Source organism: Cavia porcellus, unplaced genomic scaffold, assembly GCF_034190915.1.
Source record: "Cavia porcellus strain 051 isolate PalLab524CR breed Dunkin Hartley unplaced genomic scaffold, mCavPor4.1 scaffold_31, whole genome shotgun sequence".
Taxonomy (NCBI): Eukaryota; Metazoa; Chordata; class Mammalia; order Rodentia; family Caviidae; genus Cavia; species Cavia porcellus.
The window spans coordinates 5252879-5278583 of record NW_026947514.1 but is presented as its reverse complement, the minus strand read 5'-3'; the positions used below and the strand labels follow the sequence as shown (position 1 = coordinate 5278583).

The window sequence follows — 25705 nt, the reverse complement described above, 5'->3', positions numbered from 1 at the left end:
CAGGGCCTGGTGGTCCCTCCTTCTTGAGCATAACAACACATTCCCATCTGGGGACAGGACTCACTCCCAGTGGGACCCAAGGCACTGACGGTCCCAGGCCCCAGGTGCGAAACAGGGCAGCAGAGCCCAGCCCGCTTCCTGCATCCTCCATGGGAGACGCGGCGATGCTGTGCCTCGGACAAAACAATCACTGTGTTTAGGAAAGATTAATATCTGAAACTGTTTGTTTGGCTTCAATAAAAAGCAGCAATATTGCTAAATATGTAAGTATGACATTTTGAAGAATTTACCATATTGCACAGGTCTGGTAGCGACGCTTAAGGAAATTAAAAACCACTACAGTCAGCATATTTGATCCTTATTAAAGTTCTGTCTTGAACTATCACTCACATAAAACAAAAATAAACCAAGAAGAAATTTAAATAAAACCTACGGATTATAAGTGTTTGAAGATGAAAAAAATGAACGCTATTCCAGCTTTAAAAAATTGATTTAGCATGCAGCTCCTCTTTATAGTCCCTTGATAAAAATGAAATCTCCCTAACAAACACTTAATAAAACCTGTCAATATCTCTGGCAAGAAAAATGACACAAATGCATTAAGTATTAAATACCCTTGGAAAAAGTCACATATTCCATGAATTTTTGATGTACTATCTTGACATTAATGTAAAACCTTGATATTTATAATTGACAGATATTTAATAAAGTATAAGGAAGATGGCCGCGGCCCGCATGCCAAGGTTTCCGGGTGATCAGAGACGAGAGACAGGCGTGCACACAGCTGGCGGGTGGGACGCGGTCCCCCCAGCTCACCCCCGACCCCATGTGGAGAACTATGGTAAGCGGGGCGGCTTCATCAGGACGAGAATTTCCCAGGCAGCGACACCCTCCAGAGCCCAGGCTGGGCTCACAGCGGTTTCCATTTTTAACACGGGCGATGGGCGGGTTAGGAGGACAGACGGGCACCTCCAAGACTGCGTGGGCGCAGCTCCTGAACAGGTCTGCGAGGGAGCGCATCCGACCCCAGGAGACTCGGAACACGGGTGGGGAGGGACCGCACCTTCCCTGAGAGGCAGAGACACCCAGGCCCGGCCCGCCCGGAAGGGGGCGCAGAGCCAGTGGGCTCTCTTGCCGCTGGTCTTTTATTTTCTAAGTGAACAGAGCACAATTTAACAGAAAGGCAAATTTAGACTCAAACATCTACTGAATCTGAAATTTAGTTTTGATGACCATAAATCAGAATCAAAGCATGGTTCATATATTACACTCTTGAGGGAAAAAATCCATTTTTAAGGCTTTTATTTTTAAACACAGATTATATCCAACTCTTCAGGGAATTTTTCAACATAAAGTTCTTTGAATTCACTCAATATGATCAAATAAAAATTTAACTACATCAATACACATTTAATTAGGTCTTTCTACTTTTCACTTACATATAGTTTTTTATAACAAATACGCATTACCTTGTAACAAAGATTAAATAAAAATGATTAGTGAAGAAATAGAATTGTTTAATAAATTCATAAAATTACTTTTAAGATGACTAAATCTACAATCTACAAGCAGTTTAATTCAACTGCAACTTAGTGAAACACTCCAAAAAAGCTGTCTGCAATATCTGTATTTGTTGCCACTTGTGTACCCTGAAGAAAGATTATCAACTATGAGCCACTGTGGTAGTCAACCAGCACTGGGGCAGAGGGTGCTGAGACAGGTCCTACCGTGTAGCCCAAGCTGGCCTTAAACCCAAAACAATCCTCCTGCCTCAGCCTTTCAAGTGCTGGGATTACATTTGCGCGCTACCACATGCAACTTCAATCAGCGTTTCTGACTGTCAATCATTTATTCACGCAAATATTTACAAACTTAGAAGAAAAAAGCTAAAAACAAGCTATCAGTAGACAATCATGCATCAACATATATACTTATATATACAACATATACATACTTCTTATATATATTGATTATACATACATATATACATATACTTTTTTTCCGTTCCTTTTCAGTACTGAGGATTGAAACTGCACAGAGCTACATCCTCAGCCCTTTACTTTGACACAGGGCCATGCTAAGTTGGCCAGGCTGGGCTCAAACCTGAGATCCTCAGCCTCAGTCTCCTAGCTGGGACTGTAACTGCGCACTCCCTAGAGGGCCTTCAGTAAGTTTTTATTGACTACCTCCAACTGGTAGAGACAGAAATAATGGGTAGACTCAGTGGAAAAGCCAGAGGCGCAACATAAAGTGAAAAAAAGGCCAGAACAGGGCAGAAGACAGGGCACCTTCTCCCGCCTCACCCCACACTCCTGCCCACAGTGCCCCCCAGTATGCGCACTGCAGCCCATGACTGCGCACTGTGGGCGCCTGGTCATTTCTTCACCCTCACTCAGACAGAGCTGTGACTCCAATCACACCGAGCTCCAACACCCTGTCTCATCCGGAGATACCTTCTCCCTGCAAGAGAGAAAGGAGACTTCCGGACTCCTCCAAGGTCAGCAGTGGACGCCTGTGAGCTGGTAGACCTGGAAAATTTGCTACCGACCAATCTGTATGCCCCAGTGATGGGTGAGAAATGAGAGGTGACGATGTCTCAACACAGCACAACTCCGCCGTCCATGTCCTGCTCTTGTACTCCATTGCATGTGACATCAGAGAACCGTCTCACCTGTCTTCAAATTCATCTCTGAACTCTTTGGCGAAAACCCTGCTCTATCTAAGAGCAAGGAGGAAACAGACCAAGTCCCCAGTCCTCCACCCACAGGGTCACCAATCTCCCCAGCCATCCCATCTCAGGGCCTACCCTATGCATGCAGAGGCCCCAGGAGCTGCTAGCTATCTTAGTGAGCCACCCAGGGCCCTTGCACTGCTGTTTTTGCAACTGACAAGTGATTTCTAGCTTCTCTCAAAATCTCAAAGCCTGGGACACCCCAGAGTCACAGCTATTTCCCTCTGTTGGGTGACAAAAGGATTCTGAGTTACCCTAAGCTTTATTCTAAGGTCTGAAAAAGTCACCTGCACCAAGGTCTCTAAGCACACTCAGCAGGGTGCGGACTAGGAGTGTGGCTAGGGGCAGCGCACTTGCCTTATTCATACAAGGCCCCAGGTTCACTCCCTGGCAATGCAAAGAAACAGAAAATACGTGTCCTTACAAAACCTCAATCTTACCGTTAATGAAGCTAGAAGTAAACAGAATGTAAAGCGGTTACCACCAGATACCAGCAGGTCTGCATCACGAACCAAGCTACAGTCACCTACCTTCAGTTTCATGTGACAGTTTTATCTGCATTTTGGCTATTTCAAGTTTCTGGGACTCAGGGTAAATCCTCTGCACTCTGGTTCAGTCAGTTAAGGTAACACGACCAGAGTAACGGGCTGTTTCTCAGAGCAGAGCCTGGTGACCAGCTTCACTGACATCAGGGCATGCATGCCAGCCCTGGCCGGAGAGGGCCTGCTTGGCCTCTTCGGAGAGTGCTCGTGACCAGGTGTGGGGAAAGGCTCTCAGTCCCTGTGCCAGGGACGCGTGCATGTGGAGAGTGTCATCACTGTCCTTCTCGGCAGCAGGCACCAGAGTGGGCCTCATGCTGCTGACGAGGGACTGGAGGTACAGGGTCACACTGTGCCCATGGTTCCCAGTCAACAGATGCAGCCAGAATGACAAACGGGCAGCACCTCTCTGAATTTTACTTCAAGGCAAAGGCTAATCAGCTGTCCTACTTTTATAAATAAACTCTTACAAGTTCTGGCATGGAAAATTCATCTTCACTTGGTTAAACTAAAAACTGCCTAATAAATATCACTGTCATCTGAAATCCATGATACTAATATTATAAAAGGCATTACTTTAATATCGGGCAGTAACAACAGGACTAAGACTGAATCTATCGCTTCCCAGACTAACGGAAAGGCCTCTGCATGAATCCTGAGCGTCAGTCCCCTTCCCTGTGCACGCAAAGGACTCCTGTCTAGGGCTGGGCTACAGCTTGAAGGAATGGTGTGTGCTTAGCACACACACAGTGCTCCAGGTTCCATTCCTGACACCAAACAAAAACTCTGGCCCAAAGAACATACATTCACTGAATACAGGTACATGCATGTGTGTGCACCTTTCCCAAACGGGGTTTTAAAACACAGAGGGCAGGGCTGGACATTCAGCTCAGTGGTACAGAGCCTGCATGGCACGTACACACAGAATTCATTTTCTTATGAGTGTTTTCTTCACTAGAACTACCCCACACTAGCCAAACACTGCCAATACCCATTATCTGGAATTCCTATCAGTTCCTTGATAACTTTCAACAGCCTGGACACCCCCCTGGCTTCATCAATCATTAAACCAGTCTTTCTCCCAGCTCCTGCACTGGTGCTGCCTTGCAGACTACTTTCAAACCTGCTGGCTGTCACTCTGATAGGGAAATGAACTTTGATCTTTTCCATGTCTCCCTTCAAGCCTAAAGGAAATTAGCTCTCTGAGCAGCCTGTGAGAAATGAACTCCCTAGGCAGGGCAGAGCAGGGCCCATGGGCCCCTGAAATCAGACTGCTTGGTGCTGGACAGCCAGCACATTATCTCGGGCAGGGTGAGTTCACCTTCATGACATGAGTGGCCTGTCTCAACCAAGGGGGCCTCAGGGTCACCGTGTAAACCCACGGAGCAGGTGTTACTCCAGCACTGACTTCTGCGAGCTGGCTATGGAAACCCACAGGTCACACAAGCTGGGAAGGGCCCTGCTCTGCCACATTTGGCTGCTGCTGGCCACACAGCAGGAGGCTGAGTGAGCACCAGAAGCCTCACCCACGGGCCAGGCTCGGGTGCAGCTCCACTGGGCACTGGGCACTGGATGCACGGGGCTCTGGCCTCTCAGAGCTCTGCCACACCTGAGTCACGCCCGGTCAACTCATTTCTCCAGGTCAGGAAGCCCAGTAACGTTGAGGAAAGCAGTTTGTGGTTACCCAAGCTCCTGCCTTTTTATTCCCATGCCTAATGAATGTTCAAAAGCTCCAAAGAACAAATCTCCAGCACCACTGCCCCAGGTCACTCCAGGAGGAACCCAGTGACAAACGTCTCATGGAGAAAAAAGAGGTGTGCAGGCTTCCGAGCAAGATGCCCCAAACAAAGCTTCTCGTTCTTCAATCCTAAGTCACTTACAATGCTGGGCGCAGTCCTAAAAAGCCTAAGTAACTTATGAAAAGAGAACTTACGAATACTCTACTCTGCAATTTGCCAAATAACAAAAAAAAATTTTAGCATCATCAGTAAAATTCCCTCCTTAGAAACTAAACTGCAGGTTGTGTCTATAGTGTCCAAGTAGAATGTTAGTACTATAAGTCAAGATGTTGTCTGGAAAGACCAAACTCGACTGAAAACATCTACGCTGCTGGAGAGAGCGGCTGGCAGGGTTTGTTTGGATGAAGCAGCTACCTGACTTCACCGTCAGCTGGGCTGTGCCTGGGATGAGACGCCCAGAGATCCTCGGTGGTGTCACAGGTGTGGTGGCCAAGGTGGCACTGCAGGGCCGTACTGTGATCTGCAGGGGGCCCCAAGGGAGGCTGGTCCTGAGGTCATTCAGTACAAGCCCTGGCAGGGACTGGGGGGCACTGACCCCACCTCTCTCCTCTCTGCAAGGTGGGCGTTCACTCTACCGGGGACCCGCACAGTACATGCTTCCTTCCCCACTAAAGCCCCACAAACCAGCCCCTCACCCTATACACTGACTTCTAAATCTGTAAGCCAGAGCAAACCTTTTCTCTTTATAAGTTAACCATCCCAGCCATTTCATTGTAGTGATGGGAAATGAACAAAAGTCGGTTTTTCTAAAATTACCTCTTTTATCTCATTAACAGTCCAAAAACAGGCACTAGATCTTTCTCAAATACTGTTTCACATGAATGGAGGTGAGGGGAAGAGCAGGCACTAAAATGTCATTAGAAGTTGTGGGTAGTTCCCTGTTAGTATTAAAATTTTTCAGGGAAAAAATTCATAAAGAAAATCTTCTGTATTGTTAGATTCTCCCTTAAGAAGGAAGAGAGCCAAACCCCCAGGGCCTGTACCCAGCCTTTCCTGGGGTCGACCCCAGTGAACAAGAGACAACAGACAAGGAACACAGGCGGGGATGCCAGTCTCACTGCTTCCTTCCCCTCAAAGACTATACTTGGTCTTGTATTTTCTTAATTGAATGCTTTACTGATCAATAGTTATGAAATGAATTTCATTCTTCTGTTTTCAGAGGAAATACTGTCTAACGTAACACCATTTTGTTGGAGAAGTCAACTTCTGGAAACACTTTCCATGAAGGAATATTTTAATCAGCGCACATCTTTTAAGCACTGCTGGGAAACAGATAATTGTTAAACTGTTCACTTGGAACAGAAAGCCAGAAATCCAATCTACTGACTGAAGCTGTCTTTTGGTGGAAGATGTTTGATCACCTCATTGACGGCTGACTGGCTCCAGCCCCAAGCCCGACTCTGAGAACACTTCCATCCAGCGGACAGGAGTGGCAGTGCCCCAGAAACCCAAGAACAAAGAGCTTGGAGGGAATGCACGCACATGTGGCAGGGCGAGGAAGCTGGAAAGTGACCTGACCTATGGTCGGTCCCCAGTACTGTGTGACACAGCTCTGCTGGGGCAGGAGGTTGCAGGGCTGGAAGATTCGTGTCAGGACTGAAGACAGGACACTGCCTCAAAGGCACAGTGACACTCTGTAACCAAGGGGTCAAGCCAGGACAAAGGAAGAACAAAAATGCAGGTAAAAACAGGGACGGTGCACAGAGCAACATGCACAGAGTCTGATTCAGCTCTAGTGGGGGCTACTCCTCCCCGGCTGGAGAGGAGGGACAGAGAAGGCAGGAGTCTGAAGCTCCTGTCACCAGATCTCAGCTTTCTCACTAGAGTAGGAATGAGGTGGCCAGAGGCAGCAGAGACAGGGGACACTAGCATTCCCGCATGCAGCAATGGTGCAACTCACTGGTAGGCCGAAAGAGTCAGCCCCCTTGGAACTATTGGTCCCAGCTCCGGACACTGCCCAGCTCAGAGCCCAGACACAGGTGGAAGAAGGGACGGGGAGGCTCGAGTGGGGCCGTCGATGGCCCTGCACACAGCAAATCCAAGCAGCCCGGACACACGCCCACTACAACCTGAAAGCTCACTACATTTTTCAACTAAACAGCACCAGACAAAGAGACGGGACTGGAAATATTTCCACATGGATGGTTAATTGCTACATTACCACGTGCAGTGACACTCCACCAGGTTTGCGGGACTAACGAGTCCTCCTCTCTACAAAGAAAAGGTTAGCAGACTGCTTTCCTAAGATAACAGCGGCAAGCAGCAGGCGCACCTTGGCATTTCCCTCCTCGGGCAGGAGCCAGCAGGGGTGGGGGCAAGCAAGCACAAGCCGGGCCTGCAGATGGGGGAGGGGAGCCACTGCCTGCCCCGAGGGGCTCATGCATGAAGCCCATGCCCTGCCCATGCCCAGCCAGCCTCTGGGCAAAACTGACATGGATGCCCTGCAGCTAGATCCCAGAGTTTTTGTGCTCTCTCAGTGGAATCTTGCTAGCAAAGAATAAGCACTGTCAGCGGTCACAGTTCTGCCACTGCTAACACACTTGCTTGGTGGCACGGGGCAGGCTCTGCACTTGGGCCACAGATGGACCTCGGTAGCGGCACAGACAACGCGGCGTTCAGACTCAGCTCAATTACTCAGGCTGTGGAACATGGTGCAGACGACGATCTCTTCCTAAACACTTAATGAATCTACTGCAAAAAGAAAAAAATCTGTTTTCCCATCTGCACTTCCAGACGCATATAATAAAGTGACATTTTCCAACATAGGTTTTTCCAGATCATTAGCTTTGTCAATTAAGATTCTGCTCAGCAAAATGACCATTACTCTTTCTGTTCACCTTTTAATTTCTAAAAACCAAATTCACAAAATCTGCTAAATAATCTTTAAATTATTTATCCCTGAGCAACTTGATGTAGGAAGCAGTTTTTCCCCTTTTTCACAACTTTCCAGATTGGAATAATTTCCCCCTCCCACTGATTCCCTTAGCCAGATCCTAAGACAAAGTTTAAGATCCCTCCGCTAAACTTTGGTGTGACCTACGATGACCTCCGACTTACTACCACACGCACTCCACAGAACACTCTCTCGCCTCTGACTTCACAGCGCAGTGCGGTGCTGGCCACTGGCTTGTGGCCTGAATTCTGTCTGTTCATTCAGAAGCTGTTTAGAGGGCACTGAGCATGAAACAGCCTGGGAAGGACAGAAGCTCTCGGTTCTGTCCTCATGGACTGACGCTGGCCAGGAGCCACAACACGGTGACATGGCCACAGGGCAGGCAGGAGGGGCAAGGGTCCCATAGAAGGCTCCCCACATTTCCTGCCGGACGGCACTCAGAGGTGCTGATGGACCCAGCGCCTTGGTCACCACTGCTACTTCTTGTCCCCAGAAGTCCACAATCTTGGTCTGAAGAACAAGGCAGAAATGTTTCACCTCGCAAAGGGAGCAACCAACATTTAGGTTCCTTCTGAAATTCTAAATTTTTTTTTGTAAATTTTGATTTACAAAAAAGGGGAGTGAGAGGCACACCCTAAGATAGGAGCACAGTTAGATGAACCCGGAAGAGAAGCAGCGGGAGAAAGAAGCTCCTTGGCTCAGATCGGGGTGCAGTCCATGGTGGGCAAAGACCAGCTCAGAGCCCTGAGCTGTCTGTGTGCTCTGCCTCCTACCCATGTGCCCTACCACGCTGAACCTAGGGTCTCAGCAGCAGGAGGGCAGTGCCCACGCTCTGACTGGGCCAACGCCTCCAGAAGGAGCTGGACGGGCAGCTGAAGTGCTTCCTGCTCGCTCCTACTGTGATCAAAAAGCTAAGTGCATCTTTCTCTCCCGTCTGCTTAACTCTGTGCCCACTGCAAATAAGCAGACCACACTGACACTCTAGATGAGCAGGTAAGCGTGGAACCGGCAGAATGAACTGTGCCTGCACTCGGGAGTGACAGTGGCAGACACAAGAAGCTTCTGAGAAAGACGTTAGCCAGGGTGGTGGTGCGTATCTGTAATCCCAGCATTCTGGGAAGCTGAAGCAAGAGAATCACAAGTTCAACCCCAGATGGACCACTTAATGAGTTGTGTTATCACAAAGTAAAAACTTAAAACATGAAGAGGGGTGCTGGAGACACTAGCTCAGTGCAAAGGCCCTGCATTCAATTCCCAGTGCCACCAAAAAAATCCCATGTTTTGCACAATCTTGGAAAAATTAAGAAAGATCCTGAAGTGCTAGTGTCATTCTGTAGGCTCTGTATACCTCAGTCCCTTCACACAGCTCCCCAGCAAGGCACCTGCGCTGGCCTGCACAAGCCCTCACAGGAGGGACAAATGGGACAGGCATCCCTGCTCCCCAGGCAAGAACACCACAGCTGAGAGGGCAAATGGGTGACACTGACCAGACTCACTGCAGGGCTGGAGCTGCAGAGGAGGAGCTTCCAGCAGTGTCAGCGGGGGGCACTGAGTCTGGGTACCAGGTCACTGGAGGTTCAGTCAGGAGGGAAGGAGGCACGCACCCCAGGCAGAGGGCAAAAGGTGTAGGGCAGCACTGGAGCAGCTCAGGCTGGCATGTAGGCACGGCGGGTGGGTGAGGAGGGTGCGAAGCAGGAGGTCCAAGCCCCAGAGGTCCTGCAGAGGGGCTCGAGGGCCCAGCAGCAGAGCCTCAAGCAGCTCTACCTGTCTGGCCGGTTTTTCCACACAGAGAAGGCAGGCAGGAACCATCTGCACTTCTGCTGGCACTTGAAAGATGCCAACAAGTTCCTGTCCTTTCAGAAGAGCAGGCTTAATAAAGCTGTAAATGAATGCGAGTGATAGGAGGGCCTTCTTCAGGGAAGTGACTTACCGAAGGATGACTCCAACAAGGAGGGCGAAGGTAGAGGTAGAGGGCCCAGCAAGGCTGCAGAATGCAGTAAAAGGGAGCGAGGACGGGGCAGCCTCCAGCCACCTCCAGCAAGATGCAGAGGCCTGAGGCACCGTGTCCATCTGCCTCGGGCTGTGCTCGAAGCAGCTCAGCCTTCTGATGAGACCATACTGGGCCCGCAGCCACGAAAGCCCGAAGAAGGGCTCAGCATGGCCAGGGCTGGGCTCCTGGTCCAGAGAAACCATGAGACAGTAAGTATATAGCTGGAACACTCTATTAAACAAAATCTGTAAAAAGGGTGAACTCCTGGGTCACACTGCAAAAAGCCCCACAAGAGCACGGCATCCTGCCTCAGTGAAGATGGCTGAGGATTTGCTGCTGCACAAAACCAAACCACCTCAGGGCTCACACCAACCACAGGCCTTCCCCCAGCACATCTCAGGGCTGGCTGAGCCTCTGCTCCATGCTGAACCCCAACATCCTGCCATTAGGGAACCGTCACTGACTTTCTGCCTTTTAGGAAAGAGGAGTAAACATGTTTGTAAGAGGAAAAAAAGGAAGATGCAAGGAAAGGAGTAAGGGACAGAAAAAGACAGGCGGACGTCACCCACCAGGAGCATAGGTCAAGAGAAGGGGAGGCTGCGTGGGAACGGGAGAGACTCGGGGAGGCTGAGCCTGAACCACCGGCCGCAGAATGAGCACAGTGGGACCGGTTCGCTCCACGATGACCACGGTCTCTCAGCCCTGTCCACTGTGCTCACCTGAACAAATCACATTCTGCTACGGCCCCCAGCTGGGGACCTGGCCACATCCAAGGGCTCTGAAACACTCTGATGCACCCTGGGTGCTTCCGCCCTGGCAACTTACACAGAGCCAGAGCCAACACGGGGATCCATCTGAAGCCCCATTACCAGGGCTCCTGAGGAGAAGCAGGCGGACTGCAGATCTCCAGAAGGCCTCCCTTAAATGCGTAAGGGTTTATTTTGGGCTCTTCTACTCCACACACCTGTTTTTGTCCTCTGAAGCAGCTGAAAACCTCGGAGCAGAAAGGAAGCAGCACGGTGCCCTGGAGTGGCTCTAACAGCAAGCGCCGGCTGCCTGGACAGAAGCCCAGGACGCCAGCCTTACGGCACAAGGGGCCCAGGGAGGGGCCCCGAGACGCCCTGCGATACCTCTCCCAGGTGGCTGCACTGCACTAGCTGGATGCGGTGCTGCCTGCTACCCTGAGCTGGGAGGAGGTGAACTGCAGGCCCATGTCCTGCGCACCTCTGTCCAGATCTGCCACTTCACCAGATCTGCCCCCTGCAGGCTCTGGGCTACTGAAACTCTGTCAAGCAGAGTAAATGAGATTTGGATTTTCCTTTCCCTGCTAGCTGGTATTTCCAATATTTTTGGCAGCATGTACACATAACTCATAAATTTCAAAAGCTTCACTTAGAGCGGGAGGTGTACCTCAATGGCACAGTGTCTGCCTCATGTGCAAGATGCTGGGTTCCATCCCCAGCACCAGGAAAAACTTTTGCATTGAAAGAAAAACATCAAAACGTTTTCCAACACCAAGAGCAGAGAGCAACCGCTCATTCTATCTTTGGGTAGATAGAATCTTTGGCACCCCTGAGCACTCAGCAGGCGCAGGGGCAGCGCCACGGCTTGGGCTGGGAACCTGGAAATGCGACTGAAGAGGGCTGGCTCCGGACCCCCAGCAGCTCCCACCAGGCCTGGGAGACCAACAGGAAACAGCAGATGACTCAGCGCCAATAGCTGCACTTGTGCAGCTGCAGAGGGAGCATGAGGCTGGCAGGGCTGGGCATGGGCACTCCGACTCCTGACCTCTATGACCCGGGGTACCTGCACCACCTGGCACCTACAGCCACAGATGAATGTGCCAAAGCCTAATCACACCTGGCTTCAGTGGGCCAGTCGCCAGGTGCAGGACAGGCCTGGCTCACACAGGTCCTGAGCTCCGCTCTTATCCAAGCCAGCTCTGACAGTGACAGTGACAACTAACACTGACTGGGGCCGGGCATCTAAACATGTGAAGCATCTTAATACACGACACACTGCAGCTCACAGAACACCATAGAGAACAGACGCCACCACCATCCCTTTCACAGGTAAACTACAGCCCAGAAAAAACTTGTCACGCCCCGATCACCGCAGTGCTGGATCCACATGAAAACAGCAGATCTCACACATGTGAGATTGGGGCGGGGGGGGGTGAGTCCACCAAGTGAATCCCGTACCTTTCTGGTAAAGGTTTATACTTCCGAAGTGTTCTCGAGCTGGGCGTGGTAGTGCACGCCTGTAATCTCAGCACTCAGGAGACTGAGGCAGGAGGCTGTTGCAAGTTCGAGACCAGCCTGGGCTACAAAGTGAGCTCAAGGCCGGCCTGAACGGCACATAAAAACCCTGTCTCAAAAAGACAAAAAAAGAAAAGAGGTGCTCTCAAACTTCTTATCTGATCTTCCCAATTTGCACAGAGGGCAGCTGTTGGTACCCCCTTACCAGATCGGGGAGGCGAGGCTCAATCCTTCAGAGATTTAGTCAGTTCTGGGGCCCAAACCCAGGAGTTCTGAGCCCAAATCTCACACTCCTTTGACACGTACCACCCACAACAAAGGGAGAGAAGTTCACATGGACGGACAGGACTTGTGTCTGTCAGGACTTCAGAGTCTTCCTAGAGGCTCAGCCTGGCCCAACCAGTCCCCTATCCAGAGGCAGCCCCGGCAACAGAGAAAGCCACATTGGACAAGGGGACCTGCCCTGCCTGAGCACAGGGAACCGTGAAGGCAAATTTACGAGGAAGCAAAGACTTTAACTTTAAAGAGTACTGTGCATGTCCCACAGTCCCCGACAACACTGAGTAAGGGCCCCTAGCACTCCGCCCACCATGAGCAATGGCCACACCAGCCCCATGGTTCAGGGACACCGCTCCCACTAGCCGTCCTTCCCCCAGCTGTCCCATCGGTGTACTCAAAGGGCCAGTTTTATGACCAGCCTGATAGGTGCAAACACAACAGAACTATAGTGATAAAAACTAAAGGGCAAACTCTTCTCTGCCTGGCAAACATCCAGCTAATCACGACGCTCACGTGCAAAGAGCAGAAAACAGTTCTGATGCAAATAGCAAACTTTAGTGTAATTTGTTTTTGAAATTTAATCTTTCACACAGGAAAAAAAAAAAAACACTATTTCAGTTTCCATTATGGTTGTAATCTGAAGATTAAAAAGCAACAGGAAATCTAAATGAAGTTCTTAATGACCAAGATAGGAAGAGGAAAACTCCCTACCTCCTGCAAAAAGCCCAGCCACCTACACTCATGTTCAAATCCTGCTCTTACTTAAACCAGCAGACATCAAAACTGTATCGTGTAGACCGCAGGCCCCATGCAAGGCTCCTGCTAAAGCGTGAACTGGGTTCTGTTGTATGGAAAGGCGAGGAGCACCACTCAAACTCTTGACACATCCCCGGAATGAGGTAGGGGAGCCCGCACTGTGGGAGTGACAGAGCAGACACACAGGAACCTTCTCAGGTCTTACACTAGGACTCCGAGCTTGTTGACACTGTGGGCCGGAGGGCTCTGCAGTGGGCTCACAGCGGGCCTGGCCCACTGTGGCAGCCAAGCAAGCACCTCCATCCCCCAAGGGACACTGAGCTATGGCGAGTTCTTTAAGAGGACGCACACAAAAAACCACTGTCTCCAGAAAGTATAACTGATAAATCAGACATCATTAAAATTCAGGAGCCCCTATCCTGATCACTGGTGGATTTGAATACAACACCAGTTTAAACACGTACTTTATGGGGTGTTAAGCCTCCATTTAAAAAATGCTAAAGATCAATGGAAATCTTCCTACGCTGTCCGTCTTTGCTACTCCACTACAGGGGACTATGGGCCATGGCTGCCTCCATCTCATTTTCAATTATGTGTTTTCCTATTGGCCATTTTAAAGAACCAATGAAGTTATCAAAACCAATTCACTACTAATTCACCACTCAGCAACAGGTAGGTATTTTCATTGTTTTCTATTCCTTGCCATGTATACTGTCTGGAAAGACTATAGATAAATCTTATGATAACTTACACTATTTAATGTTTGCATGACGTTGCTGATCTTTACCTCCTTTAAAATATAGCCCAGGCCAAGAAGCACAGTGCCTGCCTGGCAAGCCCAAGACTGTGAGTCTGATTCCCAGTATCAGAAGAAAAAAAAAAACAAAAAGAGAAAAGCCCTGTTTTGTTTTATCTTTAACGTGGTAAGCTCTTGAATCATTTGACTCTTTTCTACCTCTGCAGTTCTCTTTGCAATTTTTGCCAACAATTTTGGTAATTACCCACTGGGCAGATCCTTCTACTGCTAGCCCAGTGTTTTATTCCATTTCACATCATCTTATTTCCCCAACTAGCTGGTAAAGCAGACTGAAAGAGAAGAGAGTGGAAGGAGCTGAACAGCCACCCCCACGTCCTCTGAAGGTCACAGCTACTCACTAGTTCCCGTGTGTGATGGTGAACATCAACTGCCCATTGGACTGGCTAAGGTATTAGTAAACTTGGGGTGTACGGGGTGGGTCACAGTGACTTGTGCTGTCTGTGATCTCCAGTTCCTTTCTCTCCGGTGTTCTTCCCTGTCCTCTGCTTCCCAACCACTTTGCTCTGCCTTGGAACTAGCAAACCATGGACTAGAACATCTAAAACCATAAGCCAAAATAAAACCTCTCTTCAGGTAGGTTGTGACTGCTGGGTATTTTCTCTCAGCAACAGGAAAGCTGGCCAATCAGCTGGCCACTGTACTTCACACCCACTCCCAGAATCCCTTCCTCAGTACCTGAAGGGCAGGGCCAGGTGGCTTCTCCTGAAAAGGTGCATTTGTAAAAGGTTTCATATTTAAAACTTCTTTACATTTCCCACCAGACCTCATACTTCCACATGAGGAAGGGCAGGCTCCTCATTGTTTTATTTTAAAGTGCAGGACTGATGCTGAGATACATGTCCAGGGTCACAGAGCACATGGTTGGGTTCACGTGTGGAGACACCTGTCCCAGGCTTCCCACCACACCTACTGCCCCTTGCATGCTCCCCAGTCAGGTTCACCTGCTCGGCACCAAGCGGTTCTCTGAGCCGGACCAGCTTTATCTGTTACAGACTCTGCTCCTCAGCTTCCCGTCATCCAGGTGGCTGGAATACCTCCAGTTCTCCATCCCCATTCCAGAGAGAAGAGTCGGACAGGACATGGCCAGAAGGGAGCTGGTGGACAGATGCCTCACTGCACACACTAATGCTCTCATCACAGTCAAAACACAAAGACCCATGTCTCACTAAGGTTCAGACTGAAAGATAAGCTGGACATGGTGGCACACACCTGCAATCCCTGTACTCAGGATGCTAAGGCAGGAGGGTCTCCAAAGTCCAAAGCCTGGGTTACTTAGTGAGTTCAAGGCCAGTCAGAACTACATAGTGAAACCCTGTCCAAAAAAAAAAAAAAAAAAAAAAAAAAAAAAAAAAAAAAAATCCTGAAAGAAAATAGGCAGTGAGGACAGCTTGCGCTGACTTTTTCTGCACATGGATTCACTGTGGTCCACTGTTCTGCTCCACAGAGCGGCCTCTCTGGGAGTGCGCCTGCCCACAGGCTAGGCACAAAGTCTGGCCATGCACCGACAAGCTCCAACTATAAACATGGTCACTGCCCACTCTCCTCCCCACCTCTTCAGCAAAGAGCCACTGAGTCTTGCCCAGGTGCCAGTTCAGCTCCAGTCCCCGTGACTCAGGCCAACCCTGCCGAACAGCGCTCCCGTGTCACCGGTTCACCTGCCCCGGCTTCCCATACCACAGCAGCTCATGCTGGGCAGGCACCAGGCTCACTGCACAGCACCTTCTGGCTCTCGGGCTCCAGAGGCAGCCAGTAGGAAGTGGTGAGCAATGAAGGCAGTCGGGGTTGGAAATGCATTTAACCAACTCGAAGTTGACGTCCTTACCTGGCCAGGAAACGGCCTCAAGTGCCCGGCCTGCCTAGGAGGAGGACAGGTACCCAGATGTCAGGGGCCTGTCAGTCTGAGGACCCCATGGACTTGTGCCTAACGCAGATCTCAGTCCAAGGCTAGCAGGATGGTTCCTTCGCCTCGGGCCTCTGGCTCCTCCTCTGCACCCCAGTGTGCAACATTCCAGCCACACCAGCTGTGTCCTCCAGCCCACCTGGAAGACTCCACGACCTGCCCCAAGGTTGAGCGATCAGCTCCACCTCGGTGACAGGTGACATCTCTCCTGACTCCCTGCCCTCCTGCTGTCTCACTTCTGGGCGGGTTCACCACTTCCGCTGGCCTACAGCTGCCTCCACTTGGTTCCTGCAGACAGACCAGAAGCACAGTGCAACGCTGCAGAACCCGGCCGGCCCCAACAACACTCCTCCCCCAGCAGCGGCACTCACAGTGGTGCTGACAGCAACACAGGGGGGCGTCTGGGTGGGGAGGTGTGTGTGAGCGTGCATGCATACCTCAATGAGAAAGAACAGAGAGGTCCAGAGCGACGGACTTCCCAGGGACCTCTCTTAGTTTAGCACATGGGGTCTTCAATGTAACCTGGCCCAGACTTCGAGAAACCTGTTTCACGTCCATGAGAGCTGAAATACTCTCTTCACCACACATCACCCACATGGGTGAGCTCTGTCTGCCTTGAGATGCTGGCCACTATCCCCACGCAGTCCTCCAGGCTACGAAACCTGGCCTCCCTGGGAAGCCAGCACCCTGCCAGTCCCAGAACCACAGTTGCCCTGGCTGGAATGAGGAGACCACAAGAGGGCCAGGGCCTCGAAGTTAATGGCAACACTTCTGATGTAAACACTCTCAAATGACAACCCGCTTATTAATTTTAAATGACTTCACAGCATTTAAAGAAAAAACATGAGGCTGCAACAAGGTTTTTAAAACTCATTAGCATCAGACTTGAAGCCAATGACACTCAAACTGAAATGCACTCACTCGAAGAATGGGCTCCAGGACTGACTCCTGCACACAAAAGGTCTCTGTGTAAAGTATGGATTCCGAGGTATAAACTAAACTTGTCTGGTCTGACATTCAGAGGCAAAGCCTGGAGATTACTGGTGGTACACCTTGGATTTAGAAAGTTAGAATAAGCTGGAATTTAGTACTGAAGATTTCTTTTCTAGACCATAAAGGTTTGGCAGAGAGCAAAGTCATTTTTTGAGTAAGGCAACAAACCCGAAACCAGTGCCATTCAGAAATCCCAAAGCAGGGGCACAGCTCAGTGCGAAGGCCTTTATCCAATCTCCAGTACCACTAAAGCAAAAACCAAACCTCTCTGATAACCTCTCAAACGCCTCAAGCCGTATGTCATCAGAAACTGTCCCCCAACTTGTAAACACTTCTCAGATTCACCAAACTACACAGTCCACTGGGTTCCAACCAAGTCCACTTCCTGGCACTGCAGTATATTTACGTATTTAAAAGTCAGCCCTGCCATGTGGTTGCAAGCTTCCATGGCTTCTGTCACCTGTAGGACCGAGCGCCCTACTTCTCCTCCCTCATCACCACCTCAGCTCCCTGCCCTTCAAATTCACACATCTCAGAAGGTGCTCACACCCTGCTTCCGGCTGAGGACACTGACTGTTGTGGCCAGGGGCTGTGAGGGGAACAATTAGAATCAGGACCCAGAATTTATAATATTACTTTATGGTGGTCACCCAGAGTTAACACAAGAAAGTGTAGGGAATCTGTCCATAACACCAAAGACCCAGAGTATTCAGCCAAGTGTCTGGATCCCACAGCAATGTCCTGCATGAGTCCAGATAATGAGTCCAGATAAAGACCCACAACTCATGACAATGACTCCCACGAGTCCAGCTGGAGGTCCAAAGCCCACAAGAAGGACTCACACCAGTCTGTTTTACGGATCTGCACTGGGAAGGCCCAAGGTCAGTGGTAGAAGCCAGAAAGTCCGTGCCAGCAGGGTGAAGGAGCGCACTGGAGCTGAGAAATCACACTCATAATAAATACCAGGGCTGCCCTGATACCTCACACTCCACCCTCTTAAAAGTGCCAGCTCTCCTGCAAGTGCGCTTAGAAGTTGCTGTCTTGAGGCATCGACGTGATTTCAGTGTCTCAGTCCTCGATACTAAGGGCAGGACTGCCCGTGGCAACTCATCATGAGGCCAAATACTCTGCCTCTCATCAGGTCTCCTACTGTCATTTGCAAAGTGGGCACCGCTGCTGCCCTGGGTCACAGACTAACAGTACCATGTTGTGTAGCAGCTCTGAGGTCCCCACCTTGCAATTTTTTCAACCTGCCATTAAATGGTTTACACTATGCTGACTTGTAAATAGTATAGTTTTCTATGAGAAAGCAATTTTTTAATGAGAAGCTTTGTTATTTTGGTTTTTTTTTTCCTAGTACAGGGGATGGTACTCACGACCTCGTGCTTACCAGGCAAGTGCTTGTGTCGCTGAGCTAAATCCCAGCAAGAAAATAATTCTTTACCAGTAATCAATTCACCACAGAATTGATGGAAAATATGAATACCAACAAAAATGAGGCTTTGATTTACTTAGTAAAGCAATACTCAAGGGGGAAAAAAACCCACAAGCAGGCCTAAAAGCAATAGCTCTCCCAAGAGCTGCTGGGTTGGGACTTTTGATAACCATGGGTTCTCAGCCACGGCGATGGGATGGGGTACCCAGCGCCAGCTGCAGATGGCCATGGGACAGGGCTGGGGTGGTCCACTCAGCCAGCTGTCTACGGGCCAGCACGTGGTAAAGGACCAGTCCTCCCTAGGGGAGAAAACTCAAAGCTCTCCTGGCCAGAAGGCCCTGGCTGGAGAGGAGCCGGGGGAAGGTGCTGCCACACCGCAAGCACCTGGCTGAAGGAGTCTGGACAGGAGGCCCAAAGAGCCCTGCAGGGAGCTCTCAATTCCAGGCAGGGGTCGAGCAGGGAAGGCGGAGAGAATACAGGACGAGAACCAGGAGCTGATGGTGTTGCGCAAGTGAACTGCCCAGTACCCAGTCTTTTGGAGAATAGAGAAGACATTTTTTTTTTTTTTAACAAAGAAAAAGCACAACAGCCCAAGAAAACCGAGCCAGTTACTAGGAGACCTGCTAAATTAAATCTGCTGAAAGCTGAGGATCCGATTGATCAACTCTTCCCTTGCTGAGAATTTGGTCTCTAGGAAGACAGAATAAAAGAACACCCACACAGGGCCACTGAAGCCTGTCAGCAGAGGGACCACGTGCGCTACTGGGCCCATTATGGCTGGAGCCTATGCTGGCTGCTGAGGTCCCATGGCAGACAGCCTCTGTCCCCGTGGGTAAGCCGGTCCGTGAGGGACAACAGCATCGGGCAGGGCTGATTACAAACTTGGTTGGGCAGAGTGCCACCAGGGGTCAGGACAGAGAGGGCCTTCCCGGGGAGCTGCGTGCCAGAAGAGACAAGAGATTTCCACAAAAACGTGGAAACTTAGAAAACTGAACACAAGCAAAGACCTGATAAAAGGCTACACACAGGGAAGGAGGAAGTCAAAGTAGCATTACTTGATTTGACATGATCCTCCATTTACAAGATACAAAGAGTTCACTAAAAGACTAGTACAATTAATCACTAGATTCAGCAATGCAATGTGATATAAAATTAGCACACAAAAATCAAAGTATTTTCCTCATTTCAAAGAAAAAATAGTTACTTGTAGTAGGAAAAAAATAGTAGTACCGATTCCCATGCCTGAAGAGGTCACAACTGCACTTCTTGGTATTCCTACCAAAAATGCGTAATTTTGGTCTAAGCAGGAGAAACCACCACGCACGAAGGAGACTTCTCTAAAGCAGCTGGCCAGGGGTTCTCCTCAGGCCTGCCAGGCTCAGGGAAGACAGGAAGAGGCCGAGGAACTGAGGACTAGGGCTGAAGGTGACTGACGAGACATGACACCTACACACGAGGCAGAGTTTGGAACACAAAGAAAGGACAAAAGTGGACAACTGGCGGACATCAAGTAAGCTCTGAAGACCAGTAACCCTGTACCAACATTAACGTCCAGGCTCGCATCATTACCGCGTCATGGAAGACGCCAGCCTTAGGCCAAGCTGGACCAAGTGATTCTGAGAGTTCTGCAACTCTTTTTTCATAAGTCTAAACTATTTCAAAATAAAAGTTAAATGAAAAAACTCTAGTGCTAGAGATATAGCAGGGGTAGCATGGCTCCCCCAGAAAGTGTAAGGCCCTAGATTTGATCACCTGTAAGGAAAAATCGTTAGTAACACTGGATCCTAGAGATGCAAGGTCTCTGTGATACCTCACACACGAGAGTGCTCAATAAATCATACTCAACTAAATAAGAAGCTACGATGGTGTTAAAAACAGAATGGTGGATCAGTGCTTATAGAAGAGAAAGCGCTGGCTGGCTTGCTGAGGATGGGAGACCCCTCAGATCTCCAGGCAGGGGGGAAGGAACCAAAAGAATAGGAGAACCTGAGTATGACAACCCCCACCCTGACCTGGAGCGACGATCTGCAATACAAGCTGTGCCTGACTGGGGCTCCCGTCCCTAACCTCTGCCACCAGAAGACAGAAGCCCCAGCGAAGCACACGCCTTCCGGTACCTGCTGAAGCCCATGCAGCCACACGTGGCTCTGTGCACAGCTTTAGGTAGCAAGGGTATTTTTCGCAATCTCCCTTCTCCAAGGTTCTGTTTTCCACCATTTCAGTTATCTGCAGTCGACTGCAGTTCAAAAATACTGCACGGAATTTCTAGACATAACTCTTAAGTTTTAAAACCTCGTGCTCTTCTGAGCAGTGGGATGCAATCTCATGCCCTTCTTGCCAGGGGTGAGACTTAGTGTACCTCTGATGTGTACACTACCTACTCACCGGTCACTTGGCTGTCCAGGTTACCAGATGAACTGTCACAGTGCTTCAGTGCTTGTGTTCAAGCAACCTGCATTTTCACTTGATAAGCACTCTTCAGCAAAGGGTAGTGATGCTGGCAACTGTAGAACTGTTCTGTTTTTATCACTCTTTTATTGTGCCTAATTTACAAAGTAAGCTTTAACATAGGTGTATATGCACAGAACACAGTATAAATACAGTACAAAAACACCACAGCAAGAGGAAAAACAGTCTAAACACAATTTTAGAACTGTTCTATTATATTATCACTTTCTTACTGTGCCTAATTTATAAATTAGGCCTTACAGGTGTGCGTGATTGGGACACATACAGTATAAAGAGAGCGCTGCAGGTATCTGCTTTGGAAGAGTAGTCCCCGAGGATAAGGGGGAATTACTGTAAGCCAGTGTCTAGAGGCTTTTCATCTAATGTGGTGCGTGTTCCTAAAGGCCTTGTATACTGTTGGATTTCTATACAGACATGAGAGCTTTACGCAAATGCATACTAGGTACATCTCTGGAAATTAACATCTTGCGAGGTTCTTGTGTGGCTGTTGTTGTAAGTACAGTGGTCTGAAATGGGAGAAGCAACTGCTAGCTTTTAGTTACAACTGCCATAGGATGCCAAGAACCAGAAGCGACATCTTTCACCTTTTGGTCGGCGGCCCTGTTTTCAGATGCAGGCTACAGCAGCCAGGACACGGCTGTTCCTCTCTTCTGCCACTACAGCCCTGCGGGAGAGGAGAAGCTGCCGATTCAACATAGAGAGCCAAGTCAAGATCACAGTTCTGCCCGCTCCGAAGCACCAGAAAGAAAAAGTAGAAGCTTGCTAAATAGATGCTTGCCTTGAAATGAAAGTCCCAGCAGTTAAAATGCAAGGAGCCTGTTCACCACCTACTTCCCCTCCACTCAAATGTGCACTCAGTGCAAATGAGGAAAACCCAAGCAAGCTATGACAAACGAGGTGTGAATTAAAAGTCATTAATTTCACAGATGACCCTTCTCTCATATCTTGCATTTACTTTAAAAAACATCATTCAGTCTCCACAAAACGTAAACATGTGCATAGCCTTAGGATAATTCTTACTCTTAGGACAAACAGGCACCTGCCACAGCTTCTGACCTGTCGGGTGGGGCTGGGTACCGTCTAATAGTTCCTTCTCAGAACCGACCCACTTCTTTTTCACTGACAGGGTCTGCCTTAGCTACTCTCTCATGGCTCAGGTACAATACCCGACTCCGAGGAGCAGAGGGTTACTTTGGCTCAGTCTACAGAGATTTCAGTCCAGTCGGTGGCTCTGAAGCAGGGTGACACGGTGGTGGAGAAACAGCTCAAGGTGCGGAGGCAGGAGGGCAGGAGGGCGGGAGACAGGCCACACCTCCTCTCACAGCACTGGACCAGGGAGACAGGCCACGCCTCCTCTCACAGCAGTGGACCAATCCACTGACGAGGATCACGGCCTCGCCACCCAATCGCCTCCCAGAAGCCCCACCTACGAGCGCTGGTGTATGGGGGGGGGTCCTAGATCTAAACACAACCAGGGTGAAAAAACTGAGACTAACATTCCACTGCGTTAAGTCAATGAAACTCTGATGGAATCTGCTCCACTTTCACAGTTACACTATTTCAAAGTTGCGCTCAAGCCACATCCTGCTTTTCCACTGATTTCCACCCCCGAATGGGTCCCGCGTGGCTACGCTGAAGTCCTCACTGCAGCTGCCCCTGGTTGTGCTCCCACCTACTCGGGACACCCTCAGGGGCTCGGGCCCTGCCCGGGTTCCTGTCATGTTCTGCCTTCTGCCAGCAGTCCTCTCCTTCCCTGACCTCCCAGAGTGCCTCACCCGCGGGACTGCAGTACCACATTCGGCCGACAGGGGCTGCGCCAAGCAGGCGCGAACTCCAGGGCCGCAGCTCCGCAGATCCCGCTGCGAATTCCAATGGCAGCACTCGACGAAGACTCCAGGCCCACGCAATGCCGGCGGCTACTGCACAGTGCAGAGGAGCAGAGCGCTGGTCAGGCAAACTGCCAGGCCAATCAGAACCCGGAGGCAGCCTGAACTGATTGATGTAAGCGCCACCCTCTGACCAAGCTCTGCTGGGAAGAGCACAGAAAATTCTTCAGGTTTCCAAACAAACTAAACGATAAAAACACATGGAGCGGTGCAAGGCACTCTACTGCAAGAGTTCGTCATCACTGGAGACATCAGAAGGACACTCAGAATTAAAGTCCCAGTCTGAGGCATGACCTAAGGCTGTGGGCACCCGAGGACTGCCACTGTCCGGACACATGCAGGCGGGCACGGCAGCACAGGCCAGGAGCCGGACAGTGGAGCTCTGAGAGTTGGGCTTACAAACTGCGGTTGAGCAGGGTGGTGGTTCCAACTGGGTGGAGCATGGTACAGACCCAGGAAGATGGCGCTGCTCCTCCATAATCCACAGCCACGCAGCCAATGTCTGTGATAGACACATGTGGATGGACACATCTGGGGACAGGGCCTTGTGTCTCTGGAAAAGCTGAAGAGCCACAATGCTGCCCCCCAAAATGGCTGGGGGCAGAGGTGACAGAGTCAGTCCCCAGAGAGTCACTACCAGCCGGCGTCCTCAAGAGCTCCTGGAGGGCCTGTGCCATTGCGCTGCTAAACGATGGCACCTGGGGTTGATGACAGCTTCAGATATACTAAAAACAGAATGTAGTATTTTTCTCTTACAGATTAGGAAGCATACTCAGAGAAGCAGAGTAATCAATTCTGGATGGCATGGGACTCCCCCGTGACTAGGGCGAGGATTTCAGCCCCAGCCTGTCCTGCACAGGGGCCGGGCTCCTCCATGCTTGTGCTGACCCAGCTAACCAGAGAGTGGCCCGTGCAGCTCTGTTGGGAGAAGCCTGGGTCTCAGCTTTAGGTTTGCAGTGTCTCTGTCCTTACTAAGTCAAACATCTCTGAAACCAGCCTTGTAATTGATGGTTTTCAAACAGTGGCAACAAAGTGCTCTCAACTACATTCTCCCAGCTGCACAAGCAGCCTGAGCCAGGCAGGGAGCTGTAAGATTCCCTGCCGGAACAGGAAAAGCAACTCACAAAGCAGTGTCACTCGGGCGTCTCAGCAGAGAGGCACGGTGCGTTCCAAAACCGCCTCGGTACCAGAGGGACTGCATCCTGTATGGGAACACACTGGGGAGTCCTGCATGGGGCTGCCCAGCACATCACAGGACGTGAGAGCTCCCAGATTGGAGGCCAGTAGCCCCTCCTGGGTTGGTGGGACAACCCCGATGTCCATGAACACCGTCACAGCCTCTGTACTCCCTGAATGAGAGCACAGAGGAAGCATCTCAGAGCACAGAGGCAGCATCTCAGGCAACCACCGTCCCAGTTTACTCTTTCCTTAGTTGGCACTTGTAACAAAAAATACCGAGTCTCATTTCTAAATCATAATTTTCAAAGCCTCAGATTGACTTAATTGTACAAATCAGCCAACATCTGATTACCTGGTAACTTTGTATTTGTATATACCTTTTTCCATTCACTGATTAAATTTTTCAACTTTTCTAAAGAGAGAAATAATTGCTTTAAAAAGTTAGATCCACTTAGGCTTTAAAATGTGGTTACTTAAAAAAAGTAGACGATTAGACAAACAGCAAGGGAAGGTGGAGGGAGATAGGCAAAGGGGATAAAAAGGGTAATGAGTCATGGATAAGATCAAATCTGCTATATGCATGCATGAAACTACCAGAACCAAATTTCATATCTTGTAAAACTAACACGCATTAATAAAAACATATAAACATATATATTAAAAAGAACTTTTTTTTGTCTTTTTGACACAGGATTTCATTGTGCAGTTCAGGCCTTGAACTCACAGTGATCCTCCTGCCTCAGCCTCCAGAGTGCTGGGGTTACAGGCGTGCGCCTCCATGTCCAGTGGCTATTCATTTTTTAAAGAGACACGATGTGTAAGTTATATAAATTGTGAGTCATGTGAAAATGTTACTACATTTGGCAAACTCCTGAAGAGGTCTCTTTCCAAGTGTTCCCTAAAGCCTGAAACATACACAATGGTCCTATTTACTACACAGAATATGGGATAACTCAGTTACTTAACATCAACTAAAGGAAAAGCTTGTTTCAGGGAGTGAAGAGACCTGGTTCTTGACTGACAAAAACCTGTTCCACCTTTCTGAAGAGAATATTTTAGTGACTCACACTGTAGACATGTAAAACCTCATCAAATTCTGAGACAAAGCTGCACTGCCTGGTCAACACTGAAATAAAAAATAAACCGGGGACTACAATGAACCACCCAGCGATCACTCAGCCAGGCCAGCTGTCCGAAGACTTGCCTTTGATCTAGAACTCCCAGCCTGATAAGAGAGGCCAGCTCCTCTCAGGGGAGGCTACAAGCAACTACCAACTCCTAACAGCTCAGATTTGAGAAACCCATCAGTGAGAAGAGCTCATTTGCAGTCTGTTGCCCAACAATGGGCAACAACAAAAACACAGACCTGCCAGTCAGCTTTCCATGGCAGCTAAGACAGCACAGCCCTTTGTGGTCACCAAGAGACACAGCAGACCTGAGACCACAGGGCCACAGTGTCTACTACATGAAGATGCAAAGTTCTGACTTGGCTCTGTCAACAGCTTTTCAATTAAGCAAACCTAAATCAAGAGCTAGGTATACACTCTGATCACTCTTAACGATTTTGTACTGTCCAAGGGCTAGAAAAGCAGAGTGAGTTCTACTGGAGAACAAGAGTCGCCTTGCACTTGAAGCATTTGGCTGGGAGCAAGCATTCTAAGCATCACTGAGAGTGACATTCGTGTGCCGTAAGCGTGCTGCAAAGTTAAAACAATAAATGGGAAACGGTACTGCTCGGAGCAATGAGATGATCTGTGCTTCTTGCAGCGAAGCACAGCAGC

The 25705-nt window shown here is 49.6% G+C and overlaps 1 protein-coding gene across 11 annotated transcripts in view; it reads right to left on the bottom strand.

Annotated features, from left to right (window-relative positions):
• Setd3 (SET domain containing 3, actin N3(tau)-histidine methyltransferase) overlaps positions 1 to 25705 on the bottom strand; it is a 61095-nt gene that overhangs the window by 15910 nt on the left and 19480 nt on the right. The gene's annotated exons all lie outside the window — the stretch shown is intronic.